We start from the raw sequence: 22165 nt of genomic DNA, 5'->3' as shown, positions 1-22165 counted from the left end.
TTAGTTTATACTTTGAAATAATTTATGCCTGTTGTATTCTGAAAAATATGTAAGTATATTTATAATTCATGGTGAATTACTGAATAACTTGCTTGTTAAACTCTTACGACTAGTTCTTATGTCTTATAAGTCATAGTGATTCAGTTATACACAAGACCTAGGCTTATAAAAGAAATGAGAAGATTTTGAGGAGAAATTTGAAACAAGCAAAAAAAAAAAAAAAAAAAACACCAATAACCCAGAACACTCTGCATAGTTGTTTTTTGTTTGGTTTTGTTTTTTTAGTATGAAGTTTGGAGAAATTTGAACTGATGGAAACAAAGCATCACTTCTCCAAAGTAGATCTTCAGAATAAGTAAAATTGAATAATAGAAAAAAATTTTTGAAGAGATTTAGCATAGACAGGTTATTTTAATGTAGATATTTTGCCTAAAGTTCATGCCCATTTTTACCTTGCAGTTCTTTCAAACCAACTGATTTCCTTTCCATTATTTTTATGAGATAGCACTCTGATTAAATTAACTATAATTAAAATAAAGTGACTTTGTATATTTTAATCAGTAGAGTACATAGGGCTTTTTTTCATTTTCTTATATAGCTGATTTCACATTTATATAGATAAATGGTAAGTGTGTATTGTTGAGCTTTTTAAAGAAAGGAACTTTCTGACTGATAAGGTTATTTGGATTATCATTTCTGCTTGTTTACCTTCTTTAGGCTTATAGTATTTGTTTTACTTCGCAGGGTGATTTTTTTTTTTTTATGGCTTTCTATTGAGTGGGTGCCAAATAGAACAGTGTGTGATTTATTGGTAGTAATAACTAAAACATATATGATTTGGAGGCTGATGACGCACAAGGCCAAATGCGAAGGCTCGCCTCTGAATAGAACCAGGTTTCTTTAATAAAGCCCTCTTACAATAACAATAGCAGGGTCATTAATGGTGTGCTTATTCCTGTATCACTTGCCCAGTTTAAGGTACACCTGTGGATCATTTGTACCATGTTGTATTTAATTTTGGGGGGGATTTATATTTTTATTTAAAGGCCTATCTGTTTAAGCATGAAGCCTTATATCCTTATTATTATAAATTGGAAACCAGTGTCACTTATCATATATAGACGATAATTGGGCAAAAATGCAATTAAAAAAAAAGCAGGTTAAATGGATTCAAGTTTAATTAGATGCTGTGACCTGCAGTGGTTCTGAGCCTGAGGTCTGCTCTCAGCCTAAAATGGCAGTTAGTGAGTAATGTAGAATTGCGAAAGGCCGATGGAGTCCTTCTCCTTAAGGTAATAAGCATGACTGAAAGGGATTTGGAAAGAAAATAACCTCATCATTATATTCAACGTTTAAATTCGATCAGGGACATCCCCTATGCTTCAAGCCGTCTTGGTGCGCCAGATGCTCTAATGTTTCAATTGAGTGGTCGTGAATCACTGATATTTCCACTGTTGGAAGAAGGGTATCTGTTTTTGAAGGACATTTGTTCTTTGGGTCTGAATCCCTTAGTTGGTTGTAAACACACTGAACTTGGATTAGGTAATTCCAATTCTTAAGCAAAAAGTCAGGTATTGGTACCCTGTTTTTACCACCCTATAATTATTGGTTATATGGCTAAATGTCCCCTGAGGGCAAAATTATCCCCAGTTGAGAAGGACTGATCTAGAACCACTGATCACTTTATTCACTAGTGCATCCCTAGCACCGTCTTGTTGTGATACAGAAAGAGGGCCCAAAATGTACTGTCTGCTCCAACTCTGCTATTCACTTACTATGTGATCCCAGGGGTATTATTTCAACTCCACAGATCACAATTAAGTGCATCCATAAAATGGAATTATTGTTAATTCATTCCTTACTTCTTAGAATTATTTAAAAATTCAAATGATATACTTAATGAAAAGACTTTTTGAAAAGAATAAAGTGCTTTTCAAATGTCACGTAAAAAGAGTCATGGAGGAACACTGAGGGTGATCTGAACCTCCTAAAATCCAGGAGCTTAATTCATCTCCTACTGTGTGTATGTAAATTGCTGTGTGGGATGCTACTGGGGTGTCGTCTTTGCTCTCTAGGATTGTGATCAGATGGAGATAGAATATGATTACTCAAAATAACCATAAAGCATTAGTAGTTGCCATAACTAAGTGCAAAGAGTGGTGGAGTTTATAGGAAAGAAGAAAGTGTTTCCTGTGGTGGGAATCATAATAAGACTTGAGGTGGAGTATGACAGAGAATAGTCACAAAGAAGGCCCATACTGAATTTTTACTTAGATTATATTATTTAAATATTTATTTATTTGGCTGTGCCAGGTCTTCGTTGCAGCTTGCAAGATGTGTCTTTAGTTGTGGCATCCAAACTTAGTTGTGGTATGCGGGATCTAGTTCCTTAACCAGGGATCAAACCCATGCCCCCTGTATCTGGAGCTCAGAGTCTTAGCCACTGGACTGCCACAGAAGTCCTGTAGGTTATGTTATTTGATATTCATGGCAACTTGGTTAGGTTTAGGTTTAATTATCACATTTTACAAGGAGGAAAGTGGGGCCTAGAAAAGAATTGGATATGAACATAAAGCCTAGAGGAGTTGAGTAAGGAGAGAACTGGAGTGAAATATAGAAGGACAGAAAGTGGCAGGAGGTAAGTTCTTTTCACCAAAGGAACAAGATCAACCAATATGGGGATTATATGGGGTTTGAATGAGATTGGGTACAGCTTAGAGTGTCTCTGCAGAAGGTGACCATAAGTGTAAGTTGGAATCAAGTTTCAGAAGTCAGCTAACATTCTCTCTCTCTCTCTCAGACACCCACACCCACACTCATACATGTATGCACACCAAGGATTTATATGCTTAAGTGAAACATGATTAGTTTTATCTTTCTCAGCAGCTTTACTCCAAATAAAAGAAAGTGACATTTTGAGTTATTACCCTGCCCCAAGCTTGCTAAACCGCAAGTGTGTGCACTGAACACTGAAGGATTGGAATGTGAGATTTAGTTCAATTAGACCAATCTAAACCATCTTTCAGCTACCTAATGCCTTCTACTCCTTCTAAGATAATCCTCCAGAAATAGAATACATGGTTGTATTTCCATTCAAATGAGATGTGTTAATTCTACCCGTGGCACTTTTGTTCTGATGCACAGACCAGAGACACTATTTATGTGAGGACTCTATCTGCCTTTTCATTAAATTGCATAAGAATATAATGCTTAAAACATGCCCAGCAAGTCTGATGGACTGTATGCAGAAAACCATTTGTCTCCTAAGGTACTTTTTCTATTTCAAGACTGGCTCACCAGGATAAGAGGCGCTAAATATCCCGTTATCTTCCATCTATTCAAACAATAATTTCTGAGTGTCTACTTTGTATCTTGTAACTCTTCTGAAGATATAACACTGAGTAAAAAAGTCCTGTCCCCCTACCCCAACATGGAACATGTATTCTAATGGAGAAGAAGACAATATATAAATAAATATTCCAGTAGCTCAGAGAATAATAAGTACAATAAGGAAGAATAAAGCTGGGTAAGGGGTGCATGTGTGCACATGAAGTCACTTCAGTCCTATCCAATTCTTTTCGACTCTTCTCCAGACAAGAATACTGGACTCAGTTGTTGTGCCGAGGGGTTTTCCTCCAGGGGTACTTCCCAACCCAGGGATCAAACCTGCATCTCTTATGTCTCCTGCATTGGCAGGTAGGTTCTTTACCACTAGCTCCACCTGGGAAGTCAAGGGGATAGAGTTGAAAATACCTTTTCGGGGAGGACTCTATATGGTGACATTTGAATAGAGGGCTGAAGAAGGTGAGTGAGTACACTGAGAAAGAGCATTTCAGGCAGGAGAAGTAACAAGTGCAAAGGTCTGAGGGATGATGTGATTGATGTATTTGAGGAAGGGGGACATTATAGAAGATGAAGTCCAAGACATAGAAGGGAGTCACATCATGTCGTATTTTGAGGCTGTGGTAGGATTTTTCTTGGTGATGACTCTGGTGTTTTGAAGGGAGAAGTGTTAGCAATGGGAGTGCCTGCCTCAGGGAGGGGCACAGGCTGTCTTAAGTTTTGGAAAAAACATTCCTGCTCCTTTGTAGAAAATAGAGATGTGGGGGGGAAGAGAAAACAGAGAGACCAATTCAGATACTGCTGCAGTAATCCAGGTGAGATATAACAGGTATAATATAGGTAGATATAATGGTGGTTCAGAGCAGAGTAGTAAAGGGAAAGGTGGTTAAGAAATGGTCACAGTTCTCTCTGCAAGCAGCAGAGGAGAGCAAGAAAGATACCTATTTCTCCTTTAGCTAATAAGGTGGTACAACAACATGGAGGGGGAGTAGCCACCACATCAGAGGGCTGAAATAATGGGCAGCTGTTAGACCCGAGTTTGATCCCTGGGTTGGGAAGATCCCCTGGAGAAGGAAATGGCAACCCACTCCAGTATTCTTGCTTGGAGAATCCCACAGAGAGCCTGGTGGGCTACAGTCCATGGAGTCACAAAGAGTCGGACAAAACTGAGTGAATAACACACACACATACACACATTAGTGTCAGAGCAAGAATATGGAAATTCACAATGGAAAATTTTGAGGGGGTGTAGGGGAGTGGGGGACTTAGACTCCGGGGGATTTACAGAGCCAGTGGTGGGTGAGAGTCTGGTGATGAACAATCCCCTGGCAGTCTTGGACCTTTTGTGGTGATGACTGTGTATCAAAGGCAAGAATCTCATTTGAGGCCATGTAGTTAGACAAGTAACAACTCTTAGGCTGGAATGGCCAGCCTCTGGGGTCTATTTGTTGAAATTCATTCCAGGCACTCTAATTCAGCTGCACTGCATTTATAGGAATGGAAGAGACAGGCAATGAGAACCAGCTGGCCAGGGCTGTCAACGTTACTCTGGTAAAGCCATGTTCTTCCCACCCCTTTACCATACATTCATGCTCCGGGGATGAGAAATGTGATGGAAGATACAGAAAGGCAATTGGGAAATTGCTAGTTTCCAGATGTATGGCCCTAGGGCAGATTTTGTAATGTGAAGTTACCATTCTCCCTGCCACCCCACTCCCCACCACCCCATCCCAAGCCCCTCTGCATTGGATACAAAATCTTATTCTTAAGCTTGATGTTAAAAATAGATACTGAAGAATTGAAAAAAATTTCTGAAAAAATATATGTGGTACTTACCACAATGGTTCATGCATATAGTGATAGTTATTACAATGGTACTGCTTGTATTAAATAAATAGGGTTTATGTGTAGGCCTAAGTTATTTTTTAAAGAGAGCAAGACCTTGCGGCATTTTAAGATTTATTCAGGGATGTTTTCATAATGATCCTTGTAAACAAAACAAATATGAAAATAGATAGAGCTTAGCTTTCTCTTTGGAGTTTGAATTGTTGCTTTGTATTGCCTGCCTGCAAGTGGATACTAGGTAAACCTGGCTGTTACTAGGAAATATGATCTGTGTCAGGAGGTTGACCTGCAAAGCAACATGTGCAAAGTTTTTTTTTTGTTTGTTTGGTTTTTTTTGCCCTAAGGGAAAGGGCGAGCACTGGCACCTTTTCACCTGTAAGGATTATGTAGCTTTTGTTGTGATTGATAGGCTGGCTTCTCTTCCAGAAACGCTCCTGGTATGCGTTTTATGTTCTGACAGAGCCGTGGCTTTGCTGTTCAGCACGTCATCCCCATGAAGACGTGGGCAGGCTTTTGTGCACTGGCGCTTGTAGCCTGGGAAGCATATTTCAACACACTTCAACACACCATCCAGAATTGGCTAGAACATGCCTGTCACTCCCAGCTGACTCTGATGACGCTCTTGCCAACGTAGATTTACATCAACATGATTCTTTACTGGAAAAAGCTCATTCAGATTATACAGGGTGGCCCATTTAAAAGAGGCACAGCATCAGTTTGAGGAGAGCTGAATGTTAAGGGAAGCACCATAAGAAACACACTGTCAATTAAATGTTCCACAGAGCACAGAATTATAGTCAGCATCACTCAAGAAGATTTTCCCTTCAGAAATTGTATGTTACTCCAAGTTTTAGAGAGTGCCTTATCCTGCAAAGAGAACCCTTCCATTCTAGACTCCTTCTCAGCATGCAGAATTTCTAGCCTCTTCTTTGCCTATTTACATAATCCTAACTTGAAAGTATGAGATTCAATAGGATGTGACAGCCTCGAATTCTTTACCTTCCCCAAATTCAATTTGCCGAGTCAGTGGATAAATAGATTTTACTCCTAGTATAAAACCTTTTGGCATATGTCCATCTTGTTTTTTGACTCATCCTCAGTATCCTAATGAATGTTTGGGATAGGCATATTACTCAGATGTGTGGGTCTAAAGACAGGAAATCCCAGCACTCAAAAATAAAAGCTGTTGCCATAGCTATTCAGAAAAAACACAAAGCTCTCTTTGCTGTGCAAAAGAAAAATTCAATATCAGTGGCACATGACCTGTGATGACTATTATTATGACCCTGCACGACTCACCCTTCATTTTCGTCATCCTGGTCTATTCTCAGTCATTACAGTAATGGATACAACTGAATGGGTTTGCAATTTTACCCCTTTTCTCAAGACAACCAGAAAGATTTTCAATGACACATGCTTTGATCTGTCTGCTTTTAAATCTCTTAAGCAGGGCAGCTCTAGGCAGCTTCCTCTCAGAAGATTTTACAATCCTAATACACCTTGTCATGAGTTCTATATTTATGCTTGTTTAGACACATCAAAGTCAGGCTTTTTACCAGGAGCAACCTAGAAAGTTAAGGCTATCAGCTTCTTGTTGTAGCCAGGCAGTTACTGTCAGACCTAGTAATAATGAAGATTGACCTTGTAAAGTGACCAAAAGTTGTGGGCTGCAGTATGGGGATACTAGAAAGCATTTTGCTGTGTTGTTTCTTCTGCTGTATTTTGGCTAGAATTAATATTATGGTCACAGTTAATTGGGAAGTGTTCTCTTGGATCTGTATATAGTACAGAGGGAAGAAAAGATGTAGGAATAAGAGTCTTCCCCTGTGAATTAACATACAAAGTCTACGCTTAATGCGGCAGAGAGGCAACACTTTAAAGAGATCTGTTGGCATGCCAATGAGATTGGTGGGAATTTGAGTAGGTATGAAGGAGAATCACAGAAGAAAAAAACTGACAGTGCTTTTTCAAAACATTGTCCATGAGAGAGAAACTGTTGGTTAATAGACTGACACTGAACATTCAGAATACATTATATTATTTTTTTAAAACATAGTATGATTATATTTTAATACACAACCAAAATACAAAACACCACAGTAAATTGACAGCAATAAAATATGGTATTTCATTTGCACTACACTAACACATTGATATACCAAGGAAAATGAAAGGAAAAAAAAAGCAGAGCAAAATGAAATAATGCAAGAGACTGGTAAGGACTAAGCGTATATGAAGATGACAGACGGAACAGTAACAGAAGAAAAGGCAATTTCTTGGTAACATATTGCCAAAGAATAAAAATGTAACACTTATACAGTTTTAGGAAATATATCCATATAAACACTTATAGATAAGATTGATGAAATCCTGTCTATATAATAGAGAAAAATCTATTTTACTTTGGACTCGAAACTATAAATTTTGGGTATCCTTAGTCTTCACAGTTTCATTGGAATTATTTCAACAAATTAGTTGGATAAATTTACAACTCATATGTAAACAATGCTTACTGCATAGAAAAATCTGTGACTAGTATATACAGATCCCCCAAAATGCCGTGAGTGTTAATTGATCAATAAACCCATAAGATGTGCACAGAATTTCATCAATAAGTAGATAACATAGACAGAGGTGGCAGAATCAGAGGAGGAAAAACAGCTTTTAAGAAGTAAAATGTTACACTTAAAAATTTCCATATCCTTTGAAATCTTGAAAATTGTGATTTTTTTTTTTATGAATCAATTTTAAATTTCCCTGTGATAAATGAAAATTTTAAATATATGCAGTAATACTTTTGGGAACTGTGAAATGAAGCTTTGACATTACAAGGTCCTGAGCGTCTTTGTGTAACAATGTCTCCATCATTCAAGCTCCTGAGATTCAGTCCAATAGCAACAATGAAAACAGTCCACCTGCCTGGCTACAGTTCTCTCCCTTTAAATTTGAGCCTTCTCAGCTTGTTTTTTCTCATCTACAGGGAGTGTCTGTTGCAATACAATAATGAGGAATTGCCATACATTATGAAGGCTATTTTTTGGTTTTATGGAGGATGGTGGCAGAATCAACAGAATCAGTTTTCCTATGTAGTCATCACTTGAGAGGACATATGATTCTCAGGAATACGTTAATCATCTTACTAATAGCCATTTCTATCTGTCTGTCTAATGTATCTATCTAATCTATCACCTGTTTATCTATATCTTTGTTCTGGTTCCATGTTTACCAAGAAGTCTTCTGATTATAGTCTTCGCTGTTCTATAGGGCTTTCTGCTGAAAAGGAAGGTACTGGGTCAGATGGTTGAAGCATTATAATCGGCCCAGTGATCGTGGAGCTCATTGGAAAGAAGTTAATTGGCATTTGGATTCCGTTCAGCAGTTTCATAAGCTTGTGTCATATGGGTTTGCTTCTGAGAGAAGAGGTTGCTCTCACGTGCTGGTTTCAGAATCTACATACATAACTCAGTGCCAGATTCTAATCTTGGTAATTTCTCCAAGGTATTGCCTGTCTCCAGGGCCTTTGAGAAGAAAATCTGCAGTCTTCTCAGGGGACGCTTTTCTTCTGCCATGCCCTGAACATTTTCACTGGAAACCACTAAACACACATTTTAAAGCTGTAATCATAGTAAGAATGAGGAAAAGGTGCATTGTTTCCTTAATCTCATACCTCAGTGGCAGCTGATTAGTGAGACCATCATGACTTATGCTTTGAAATTCATTTTCTGACACGTCTAACAGCACAGGGTTAGTTGGTTATCTTTTTGTTTATATGATTAGTTAGCGTCTTAAAAGACTTGGTCAGCTGTTTTAGAAAACATGAGAACTCAGGGGACAAATAACGTTTCCTCATTTTTCTTTCTCTCATCCCTTTTCTGAGCCTTTGATTAGAAACATCAAGACAGTAGGGCTAGATGTATAGTGACTATGGAAACTGCCCACTTAAAGGAGTTCCTAGCACTCTTGATTTCTTGCCCTAAGAAACCCTGTTGCCTCAGCTAGTTCTCTTAAAAGAGAAAGAAAGGAAAACTATAGGCATAAAGAGTTCAGAAAGGAGAATGTTGAATATTTTTCCAATATTCTATAGGTATTGGTCCTGATCTCAGTGACTAAAATTAGGATTTTAAAGTCATAAACATATTCTGGCCTTCCTTAGCCCTCTCAGCTTTACATTGCCCTTACCAGAGTAACTACTCTTCACATTGTCTGGTGTAACCTTTTAGAAATATTTTAATTGTATTCAAGTAAATTTAATAAAAATATCCACCACCAGTGGATGGATGACACATATTGAATAATTTTCATGTAATAAGCATAATGCTCTTCAGGATTACTTCATTTAACTCTCATTACAAATGTTTCAGTGTATCTGTGAGTTGTATTTCTAGCAAGTGAAATCATTGGTCCAAAGATATATTATTTTATTATTATTATTGACCACATGGCAAATGGGATCTTAGCCCTGACCAGGGATTGAACCTATCCCCCTGCAGTGAAAACACAGAATCATAACCACTGGACTGCCAGGGAAATATTATATTGGAAAATTTGCATCTAGAATTGTTTCATCCTCTTACACACTCATAAGCACCATACCAGAGGATCTATTAATTTCTCATTATCACTCTCACCATCACTGGATATGATCCATTTTCATTTTCATCACTATTATGGATAAAATATATTATTAATAATATTATTATTTACTATTCTGTTTCATGAATGAGTTTAACATCTCTTCATTGTTTATTTGCTATTTCTTAGTCCACTCCCTGTTAATATATTTCATCATTTAAAAAATTGGAATATAGCCATTTGTTAATTTGTTTGTAATAGCTAAGTATGTTTAGGAAAGTAACTCTTACAACTGTTTTGAATATTTTTCTCAGTCTGGCATTTTACTTTACACCTTTTTAAAGTCATATAAATATTCTAATTTTTTATTGTGGTTAAAAGCACATGTACTATGCTTAGTCACTCAGTTGTGTCCGACTCTTGTGACCCCATAGACTGTAGCCTGCTAGGCTCCTCTGTCCATGGGATTCTCCAGGCAAGAATACTGGAGTGGGTTGCTATTTCTTCCCCCCCCCACCCAAAAAAAAAAAAAAAGAATTTTAAGTAGTGTTAAACATATTCACATGGCGGTGGAACAGATCTCTAGAAATATTTTGTCTTGTAAAACTGAAGCTCATTAAACAATAACTACCCTTTCTTCTTACAAACCTTTGGTAGTCACCATTCTACTTTCTATGAATTGGACATTAGATATCTCTTAAAGTGGAGTCACACAATACTTGTCTTTTTGTCACTGGCTAATTCCCCTTAGCATAATGTCTTCAGAGTTCACTGGTGATGTAGCCTGTGACAGAATTTCCTTCCTTTATAAGGGTGAATAACATTTCATTGTATATAGATACCACATTGTGCTTCTCTGTTTGACTGGTGGTGGATATTTGGGTTGCTTCCATCTGTTGCTTATTGTAAATACTGCAGCTATGAAAAAACTTGATTCCGTTTTTTTTTATATATATCCAGAAGTATGATTGCTAGGTCATGTGGGAGTTCTATTCTTAATTTTTTGAAGATTCTTCATACTGTTTTACATAGCATTTGCACCACTTCACAGTCCTACCTACAGTGCAAAAGAGTTTCAGTTTTTCCACGTCTGCCTCAATACCTATTTTCTGCTTTTTTATGTCACCATCCTAATGGGTATGAAATTATATCTCATTATGGTTTTATTACATTTCTTTCATGATTAATAATATAGTGCATCTTTTCATATGCTTGTTCCATTTTTTTCATCTTTGAAGAAAAGGCTATTCAAGTCATCACCCAATTTTTAATCAGGTTCCTCAATTTTTTTTTTTGCTTTAATGATTTTTTTTTTTTAATACAGCAAGGCTTAACAAACTTTCCTCCATGTGCTACTTTTATAACGTGTTTAAGGAGTGTGCTACTCCATATTAAAATCATCACATTGTTTTTCATTTATCCTAGTTCTTTTAAGGTTTCTCTTTTTATATTTAATTTTTGATACATCTGTCGTTTGTTTGGATATGAGGGTTAAAGAAAGGGTCCAGCTATTTTGAACCATTTCCCCAACCCCAACTTATAAGATAATCACTGATCACAAATTAGCTTGTAAGATTTGGATATTTAAGCAGGCTGTTGTAGTGAGCACCGCTTTGGCCACACCTACCGCTGTAATGATTGTACTAAGTGCAGTGATATCTTGCTGAATTTTGTTTGCACTTCTCTGAATGGTAAATGTTAGCTATTTTAATACAGGTTAAATGTTTGAAAGATGGGCTTAAAAACACTTTATTATTCCCTTTCTTGAGCCCTATTCACTTTCAAAATAAATATTAACTTTTTTCCCCAATAACTTTCTGTTTGGGCTGAGTAAACAAGGAGATATATTTTCAGTGATATGGGAGGCTAGCATGAAAGAATGACTTTTACACTGTAGAATGATTTTTGTTTCAAATGTGAAATAATGAGAGAGTTTCTACAAAAAGTAAAAGGGATGTCTATTTCAGGACATCTGTCTAAAAGTACTTGGGGTAAATGTAGGATCCTGACAGCTCTAACCTTGTGACTACTTGAAATCATACTTACCATCTTATGGTACAGATAAAGGAATAGGATCTGGAATCAGGTTGTTCAAGGCCTGGCTTTATTATAACTTAGCTGTAAGATTAAATATGTTGCCTTATTCTTCTAAGCATTGGTTTTCTAATTTGCTAAATAGGGATACATAGCATGCATGAAAATTTGAAAGGTTGTTTAAGCAATTAAGCGTGATAGTTTGTAGGATTTGTACTTTATACAACATGATATGCTAAAAAGATGATGATGGTAATTGTTATCAGTAACAACAACAGTAATTATGGTGAGAGAAGATCCTGCTGGTGTAAAACACAGTCTTTGAAGTAGTCCATTCCTAACAGGGAATGTACTCCTGAGACAGTAGGGCTAGGCTCCTAATCCCTACATTGTATAAAGACCCACTATGTTTATGGATTTATTTGAAACATTAAAACCCAAAAGGTTGCAGTGAACTATTAAACTTAGATGGCATACTGTTAGAAAAAATTTCCCTGCTTAGCCAGTTTTTTCTTCTTCTGGTTTCCTCTATATTATATTTACTATGGAGTTTTATTAACTGCTTGAAGAATGTAATTTCAGGTTGCTTGAAAGGGAAGAAACTGGGTGTGTAAAGACAGTTATTTTTATGGGGGTGGGGAGTGATTAGTCACTTTTATGTTGTTGCTTCCATCTGTAAATTAAAATAAGTTTTCTCCTGTGACTTGAAAAGAGAAAATCAGGTTCTGTGAAGTGAAAATATATGAAATTTAAAACTAACATCCAACAGAAATGTCTCAAGACAGCTTTGCAGTCAGAGCTAGGTGTTGTCTTTCAGTGAACTGTATTAGTATGAAACACTGAATTGGTCATAGTACAAGTAGAATTATTAAGAGCTGGTGTTATTAGACACACTCATTAAATTTTTTTCTACATTTAAATCATGACTGTTGGAGTTTCTTTATGGTGAGCTCATTGCATGGATAAAGGGTTAAAAAGGGAAAAAGAAAAGAAAGAAGATAATGTCAGCCATTTAGAGACATAGAGGAAGAGGGGCCTTGGAGAGGTCATCTTGAGTTTTGAGATCATAACGGGGTCCAGAGAGGTAAAGAGAAGAGCCCGAGAGCACACACTGGGGGAATGAGAGCTCTAGAACACAGATTAATTGATGTTGTGTACTGTTCTTTGTAGTCTGGCCCAGAAGCCTTGGGGAATGGGGATGGAAGGAAAGTGGGAAGAAGTTATCATTAATTCACAATTTCTGCTCAGTGGCCACGTGTTTTATCTTTTTTCCATAGCTCTTGTTTAATTTTTCTCACGTTGACCCTGGAGTTGGAGGGAGGTTTGCTTACATGACTTCGGCTTGCACTTGGTACACCGAGCGCTAGAAGCAATTATGTAGAAATGTATTAACAGACCGGTTCACTATACATCCAGAGACCTTTATTGTTCCCCCTGTGCCACTAGCTAGCTGTGTGACCTCAGACAAATGACTTAAATTCACTTAGGCTCCATTTCCTCAAATGAAAAACGAGTTTGTGGGTAGTTTGTCTCTAAAATCCTTTGCTGTGCAAAATGCTGCGCTTGTCCTTCCTTACCTGGATGATTCCATAGGTTGCTGAAGCAGCGGACGTCACTTGGTTCTTTGCTACTGACTGCATATTTCCCTCAAACTTGAAGGAGAGGAAATCCCAAATTTAATTCTGCTATTGTGTCTGCTTCTGTTTTCATCTGGGCATCTCCGTCTCATGGATTCCATTGCCTCAAGTGAAATCTTTCATTTAAATGATTGATGAAGGGAAAGGAGGAGAGGAACGGATAAATTAGGAATATGGGATTAACCTATACACCCTACTGTATATAAAATAGATAACAAGAATTTGCTATATATCATAGAAAACTATATTTAGTATCTATAAAACCTATAATGGAAAACATTGGAAGTATATATATTTATATATAAGAATTACTTTGCTGTACGTCTGATACTTATACAATATTGTAAATCAACTATACTTCATTTTTAAAAAAGGGATACTTGAGTGATGGTTACGGGGAGGAAAACTTCTTCCATCTAAATTCTTCATGACTGTTCCAATATTTATTATTTTTGTACAAGTTATAAATAGGTCATGAATTTAAAAGTTGGTGAGAATTGCCTATTGTTGCAAAGTATGCTGAAGGCAGTGCTTATAAAATAATTCCACATCCTTTTCTCCCCCTACTTGTTTCTATTTTAGAGTAAAAACATCATTAGAAAAAATAAATGGATTACTATTCCAGTAAATACACAGGAGTAGATTATTAGGTCATTATTAAAAATAGTTTAAATATGTGAGCACTTTATAAAACAAAAGATAAATGATAGAAGGTTGTTATTCATTTGGAAGGTGCAGACTGCTAATAATTTTCTGTATTTAAATAAACATAGGCAACAGACATTAATATACTAAATGATTTATGAATTAATTCATTATTAAGTTTCAGAACACCAGCAGTAATATAGTATTACCCACTTTTATAAATAACTCATGTAGAACATTTCTGTAGAGGTCCGCTAATTCTTATTCTCAAGGGTATATAAAAAAGAAATATTTATAATTCACTTGTATGGGGCCAGAATAATTAGGATTCAGACTTTCGGCCTCTAATCAGACATTTTGTGTTTGATTAAATTAGTATTTGAAAATAGTAAAGCAAGATTTAAATATAAAATAGTGATTAAGTTATTTCATATTTTTATATATTATTCCATATACTTCTATAACATTTTATATTCCTACCCTGTATTCAACTGTTTTTAAAACCTTGGACATTGAACTGTTCTGAATGATCCTAAAATAAGTATCTGTAAAGATTAGTCCTGAATTGTTGCTTTAGGAGGGATTCTCAGAAAAGTGATGCATAGAGTTAAAGAAGTGTTCAAAAAACATTGTGAACTGCTTTTCAGAAACTGTTATTAGGGTGCTAGTAGTATTAGTATATAACACTGCCATATCCTTGCATTATTCCAACTTTTTACAGTTAATAAAAATTTGCTAAATTAGTAGGATGAAGAGTAATATCTGTTTCAGTTAGCTAGTATTGAGGCTGAATTTTTTATATATGCATAGAAATTATTTATCTCTTCTTTGTGAATTTCATATTAGTGTTATTTGTCTATCAGGACATTAGCCATTTCTTTTTCTATCTTGGTTTTCACAGAAACATTTTTCTCAGTTTGTTATTTGCCACTTAATTATTTACTTTGACTTTTGATGTGAAGGAATTTTTTTTTCAAACTGTATCCAGAGCAGTTATTTTTCTTTTGAAAATGTTTGTTTCCTACTTTCATTCATAGAAAAAGCTTTCTTCAACCTCAAATTAGATTAGAACTCACTTTCCTGTTTTTTTTACCACTCTTTGTTTTTAATCACTCTTCAAATAATTAAAAGAAGATATTTAGTTTAAAGTCTGTGTAAAATTAGACCATTCTGATAAAAATTGAAAAGGGTATGAGATTTTTTTAAAGGAGAAATCTTTATCCAGTATTCATTTATTACACTATTATCATCAAAGTCAGGAATTTAAATACATACCTAAAGGCATTTGTAAAATATTAGCAACTGTTCAAAAGCAAGAGTAATCATAAAATAACATCTTAACATTTTAAAAAGCAGATTCTTCCACAGGCTTTCTCCTCCAAGAGGACCACTTTGAAAGCCTATGCTTTATGTTATGCTGTCAAAGTCAATGGATTGGAAAAAACAAAAAGCAAATCATTGGACTGAATTCTAAAATAGTGCTATATTAATGAAATATTTTTATATAAATGCAGAGTTAGTAAAAAGAATTTCAAAGAGTATAACAATGCTAAATTGTTTTCTTGATACCTTCTACTATAAAAAAGCTATAACCTAATAATATTCATTTTTCATTATATTATACATATATTCAAAGTATTTTATTAATAGATATTTTTCTGATTACTGAAGTAATACATCTGTGCTAAATGTTTGAAGACTAGAAAAAAGTACACAGAAGAACTAGGTCTAAACTTTTTTAAAATGTGTGACTTTGGGCAAGTTATCTAACCTCTCTATTACTGTCACCACCTATATAATGAAGGTATTGAAATGCACATTTTCTTAACACTCTAACAGGTTACAGTATTGTGAAAAATTACTTATAAATCTAAGAAACTATACAAATGGTATTTCATTAAATTTAAGAAATTTTTTGCAGTATGTCAAAGTGTATTGTGGGATTCCATGGTGGCTCAGACAGTAAAGAGTCTGCCTGCAAAGCAGGAGACCTGGGTTCAATCCCTGGGTCAGGAAGATCCCATGGCGAAGGAAATGACAACCCACTCCAGTATTCTTGCCTGAAAAATCCCACGGACAGGGGAGCCTGGCAGGCTATAGTCAATGGGGTCAGGAAGAGTTGAATAGGACTGAGCGACTTCACCTTCACTTTCACTTTTAAGCTTATTGTTAGTTGTTGTCTAGTCACTAAGCCATGACCAGCTCTTTGCAACCCCATGGACTGCAACACTCTAGGGTCTCCTTTGCTTCACTATCTCCCAGAGTTTGCTGAAATTCATGCCCATTGAGTTGGTGATGCTATCTAACCATCTCATTTGCTGCCGTCCCCTTTTCCTTTTGCCATTAGTCTATCCCAGCATCAGGGTCTATTCCAACAAGTTGGCTCTTTGCATCAGGTGGCCAAAGTGTTGGAGCTTCAGCTTCAGCATCAGTCCTTCCAGTGAATTTTCAGGGTTGATTTCCTTTAGCATTGACTGGTTTGATCTCCTTGTTGTCCAAGGGACTCTCAAGAGTCTTCTCCAGCACCGTAATTCAAAAGCATCTGTTCTTTGTCACTCAGCCTTCTTTCTGGTCCAGCACTCACATTTGTACATGACTCCTGGAAAAAGCGTAGCTTTGACTATATGGACTTTTGTCAGCAAAGTGATGTCTCTGTTTTTTTTTACGTTATCTTGATTGGTCATAACATTCCTTCCAAGGAACAAACATCTTTTAATTTCATGGCTGCAGTTACTGTCCACAGTGATTTTGGAGGCCAAGAGAATAACATCCATCACTGCTTCCACTTTTCCTCTTTATATCCAGATAATGACTAAAATGATCCCAACTTTATATATTTTTAAATACTTGAATATTTAAAGTTACATATATTTCAGAGCCATGGCTCGGACAGTGAAGAATCTGCCTGTAATGTGGGAGACCTGATTTCAAGCCTTGAGTTGGGAAGACCCCCTGGAGAAGGAAATGGCAACCCACTCCAGTATTCTTGCCTGGAGAGTTCCATGTACAGAGGAGCCTGACGGGCTGTCGTCCATGGGGGTTGAAAATAGTTGGACATGACTGAGCAACTAACACTTTCACACTTTCACTTTTCAAAGTTACATATATAAAATTTATTGTTGTTGACCCAGTGTTTAACTTATTATTTGAGTTTTGACATTTTTATAAGGAATACAAATGAATTTGTGGATTTATACATATATGAATCTATGTGGATAAATAACTAGATATGTACATGTATGTAGCACCCCACTCCAGTACTCTTGCCTGGAAAATCCCATGGATGGAGGAGCCTGGAAAGCTGCGGTCCATGGGGTTCCTGAGGGTCGGACACGACTGAGCGACTTCACTTTCACTTTTCACTTTCATGCATTGGAGAAGGAAATGGCAACCCACTCCAGTGTTCTTGCCTGGAGAATCCCAGGGACGGGGGAGCCTGGTGGGCTGCCGTCTCTGGGGTCGCACAGAGTCGGACACAACTGAAGCGACTTAGCAGCAGCAGCAGGATACCATATGGGCTTCCCTGGTGGCTCAGAGAGTAAAGAATCTGCCTGCCGTGCAGGAGACCTGGGTTCCATCCCTGGGTTGGGAAGACCCCTGGCAGAGGGCATGGCAACCCACTCTAGTTTTCTTGCCTGGAGAATCCTGGCAGGCTACGGGGCATGGTTGTTGCTAAGAGTCGGATGTGACTGAGTGACTAATCACAGCACAGCACAGCGTACTTTATGAATCAAATATTATTTCTTTCTTTTGAAAAGTTAGCGTTAGATACAGCTATATTTCTCAAAACACATTTCTATATAGAAAATATGCAGAGCCATATTTTTATACCAGTTCATATTATAAATTATAGATTTATTTACTGTTACTGCTGCTATTGATAGAGTCCTTTAAAATTACTTAGTGAGAGATACTATTATTATGACATATATTGCCTCTAATATCTACATATATTAACTAAAATATGCATAGATTTTGGGACCAAGATTATTTAAATGAATGTCTAAATTTTCTGTAGATACAATGAGTCATACATGAGCATATGCTGACATTTTTGTTCAAAACGTTTGCCATGTACTGTATTTTGTTGTTAGGTTTGCACGGTACAAGGAAATACAAATTTTAAATAAAAAAAGGATTTTATTCCTCATGAATATGAGAGCAAAAAGTAGTGTCATAATATTTATTTGTCATAAGTAAATGTATTAATAAAAACTAAAATACAATCACAAAAACAGTATTACTGTTAGTTTTCTGAAGTGGAAAAGATTAAAATTTTAAAAACAATGGTAGTCCCACCTTTGAATAATTATCTTCTAAATGTTAAATGTTTGGAATGCTTCCAGATTTTTGCTGGTAGAAGTAATGGTGTTGTGAACATCCTTTTTGCATATATGTTTTAACTTGTCTAGAACTGATTGCTTACTTCATGAATTCTGCTACAATTTGTCATATTGCTTTTAAGGAAATTCATATCAAATTACAAAGTCTCAGCAATATTGTGTCATTTTAACCAGATTGAATACTATAATTTTCTTAAAATGTTTGCCTCTTTAGATGGCATAAAATGCTCTCAATATTATTTTCAGTAAGGTTCAGTATTTTTCCATTTGTTTGTTTTCCTTTTGTAATTCCATTTGCCTGAACTCTACTCAGATGCTTTCAGCATCTGCCTAGTGGGTCTTAATGATTGCTTGTTTCTTATACATGTAATTAGTTCCTTTCTTTCCATAGTTCTTTTCTTTCCACATAGATCTGATTCTTTGTTTTATCTGAAACAATTTTTTTCAGATATTTTGCTTCCTATTTTAGTGATTGAAATTTTATTTATAAAGAAGTTTTCTTTTTATAACATATTCTACTTTAAACTACATTTGCTTTCCATATTTAGAAAAATTAATTATACCCCATCTGACTATAGTAAATATGCAAAATGCATTATCTCAGTATCATTTATAAGATCTATTGTTCTTAATTTCGTGTTATGTAAAGCCTATTTAATATCTGAGTTTAATATTTTGAAGGATACTATTACCATCATCTTAAGAAACAGAGACTCAAGGATCTCTCTCAAGTGTTAATCTTAGAAATTGTTTGACATCATTTCAAGACATTAGCTGAATAAATTAGAACCCACACTCTGGGGTGCAGATAGCCTGAATATAGTTAATAGAAAACAGTGTATTTCCTCCATGCACCTTCCTTCACATTAGTGATCATTCCTTTACATTCATCTCAAATCTAGTCTGCTAGTCTGTGTGCCAAGATTCACAATTTAACATTTGTGTTGCATAATTTCAACATGATGGTATGATACATAAATAGGATTCTTACTCAACTATTCCATTGGCATTCAAATGAATAACTTGCACAGAACTTTTAGGAGATAGGCCCAAACAAATATCCTCTGGGCAATGGGTAGATCTGAGGCTTTTATGAGTCAAAGGAGCTCAAAACCTCAATATAGGATTTATGGGGTTTAAGGGGTCTTAGGAGCACAGTGCTAATGAAAGTATGCAATTCTTATTAAAGATTTCATCCGTGAGCATGACTGTGGACACATCGTGTGCCTTGATCTCCCTGGGAGTCTATAAAGCCAACTCGAGTTTCTTACAATCATAGATGTGACTGTCTCTCCACAAACTTTTGAGCCTAACTTAGTAATGCAGTACTTGTAATACTGTTAACTTAACAAAGCTTAGTTCTAATATAAATTCTTTGGAGATATAGATGCAAGGTAGAATAGTTGTATAACTTACAAATTGTATGTAATTTTCTGTATTTGAAAAGTCTAAAGTTTTAGTGTGGATTCTGTTCCACTGAGTCTGTTGCTTGAATGCAATATGTAATATTTTTTCTTACTTGTTCTTTTCTTAAACTATAAACCATGGTTTGAGCATAGTTTAAGGGGAAAAAAAGACTATATTTTAAATAAAACCATGTATCTGTGAGTGTGTGTATATATATATGTATACTATTATAGAAATAGCAAATTTGACTATATATATACACACACTTATAAATGTATGTAATTTTAGCATTATAGCTTTACCTCTGTCCCTGGAGGAGTTTTTTTTCTATTAGACCATAAAATGAAACAGAAGTTCAGATTATCTATTTTACTACATAAAACTTTACAATTCCCTAAACTCTAGTTTATGAAAATTCATAAAAATTCCCTTCTTAGATTAATACAGATTTAATCCATGACCCTTTGGCTCAAAAGTCAAATTTGCTATTTCTATAATAGTTAAGAAGTCATTGTCAGTTAATAGCCACATTAAGAATTATTATTTCAGCACTTAAAAATGGATAAATTGGTACTTTCTACTTTATGTGCTTAAGATTCACTCATAAAGGTTAAATGATGAGGACATTAAGGACTATGAATAGGGAGGGAAGAAAGAGGAAGGAAAGCATAGTGGTAATGGTGGCTTTTCCATTCACAGAGACAAAATTATGTTTGGGGTAAGTCATGTAATGTTTTGGTTTTTTGACCATTGGTTAAAGGGTAGTTGTAATCACATATGCTGCAGACTGCCTGAATTAAAGTAAGACTTCAGCTTTGTTTCAAATAGCAGATAACATCCTAATCCATGTAATCATTAAGAGAAGAAAAAATAAATCTAATCCTAAAATTTCTTAGTCTTTCTTCACTCTTCATAGAATATAATTCATGTATTTCCATGGGTAGCAGAGGATGAGATGATTGGATAGCATCACCAATTCAATAGACTTGAACTTGGACAGACTCTGGGAGATAGTGAGGGACAGGGAAGCCTAGGGTGCTGCAGTCCATGGGGTTGCAAAGAGTAGAATACAACTTACCAACTGAACAACAACAGCAATTTCTATATTGGGTAGGGAGGCATTGAAACTGATTATACTCTGTCCCAACAATGGACTCTTCTCTTACCTGATAATGCTTAACTGTCTTCTGAAAAAGTCTAAACCCTTCAAGGAATTCGTAGTTCCATCTTACCCATCCAAGATTTTCTCTCATTTTAGCATATATTCCAGACCAACAGAATTACTTTATGAACTTCTGTTGCCCTTTGATTTTGCCCTTCAGTATGCTTGATAGTGCCGTTTATCAAAATCCATCCCTTCAGGCCTTATCCAATATTACCTCAAATTCTAGTTACTTACCATCTAATGTGGGGTTGACCTTTCCATTTGGCTATTATTTCCTCCCTAAGGAGCTTACACGTGAAAATGAGAACAGTATCTTATTTATCTTCAAATCTCCATTGTGCAATTTCTCACTCACTCCCTTATATAGAACATTACCCATCGTATTTAGAGGCTGAATAAATCATTAAGTGGATACCATCAGTGGGTCCATGGAATTGACTTACTTGAGTGAAATCTGTATAAAAGGCTCTTAATAAATATTAAATGTTGTCAATTCTCAATTATTCATGAGTATATTATTCACATTATAGTTGTAGTATGACTTTAAAGGTCATATTTACATAATGAATGATTCTGCTTGATGAAGCCTTTAGTTGACATAAATAGGTTCTTAGTTTGTGTCCATCTGATGAAGATTAGAAGTGAAACTGCTGTAAATCAGCTTTAGTATTTGATTAGCACCAGTTCCCCTTTACTATCTTAGTCAAAGTCTTATTAGCTACTTTGCCTAAATCTGAAAGCTGATACTGATCATCCCCAGTATTTAATGGGGGAGCATAGAAAGAGCTGATCTGGAGATTAGAATCCCAAAGGTCAAGAGTTTTCCATTCCCTCTGGCATCAGATCTTCATAGTGGAGTTTTGTTAATTTGTGAATTAAATTATTTGGTTAATCCAGAAAGCTTCCTGATGAGAACAAAGACCTTTTGGTAGGGAGAAATTCTGCCTCTTTGTGTTCATTCTCTCTCCACCACCACCCCGACCCTTCCCTGGCATTTGAAATACACTGCGCAATTTTATAATCAATAAATCATAAAAATATGGCTTTCACTAAGGATATGAACATAGATTAAGGTGCAGGATTTCAAAGAAGGATGGGTTAGTTGATGGGTTTATTTTTAAGCCTTAGATAAAACTACAGGCAGAAAGAGATTGAATTTTATTGAAACTCACACT

Source organism: Oryx dammah, unplaced genomic scaffold, assembly GCF_014754425.2.
Source record: "Oryx dammah isolate SB20612 unplaced genomic scaffold, SCBI_Odam_1.1 HiC_scaffold_20, whole genome shotgun sequence".
Lineage (NCBI taxonomy): Eukaryota > Metazoa > Chordata > Mammalia > Artiodactyla > Bovidae > Oryx > Oryx dammah.
This window is presented reverse-complemented; position numbering follows the sequence as displayed.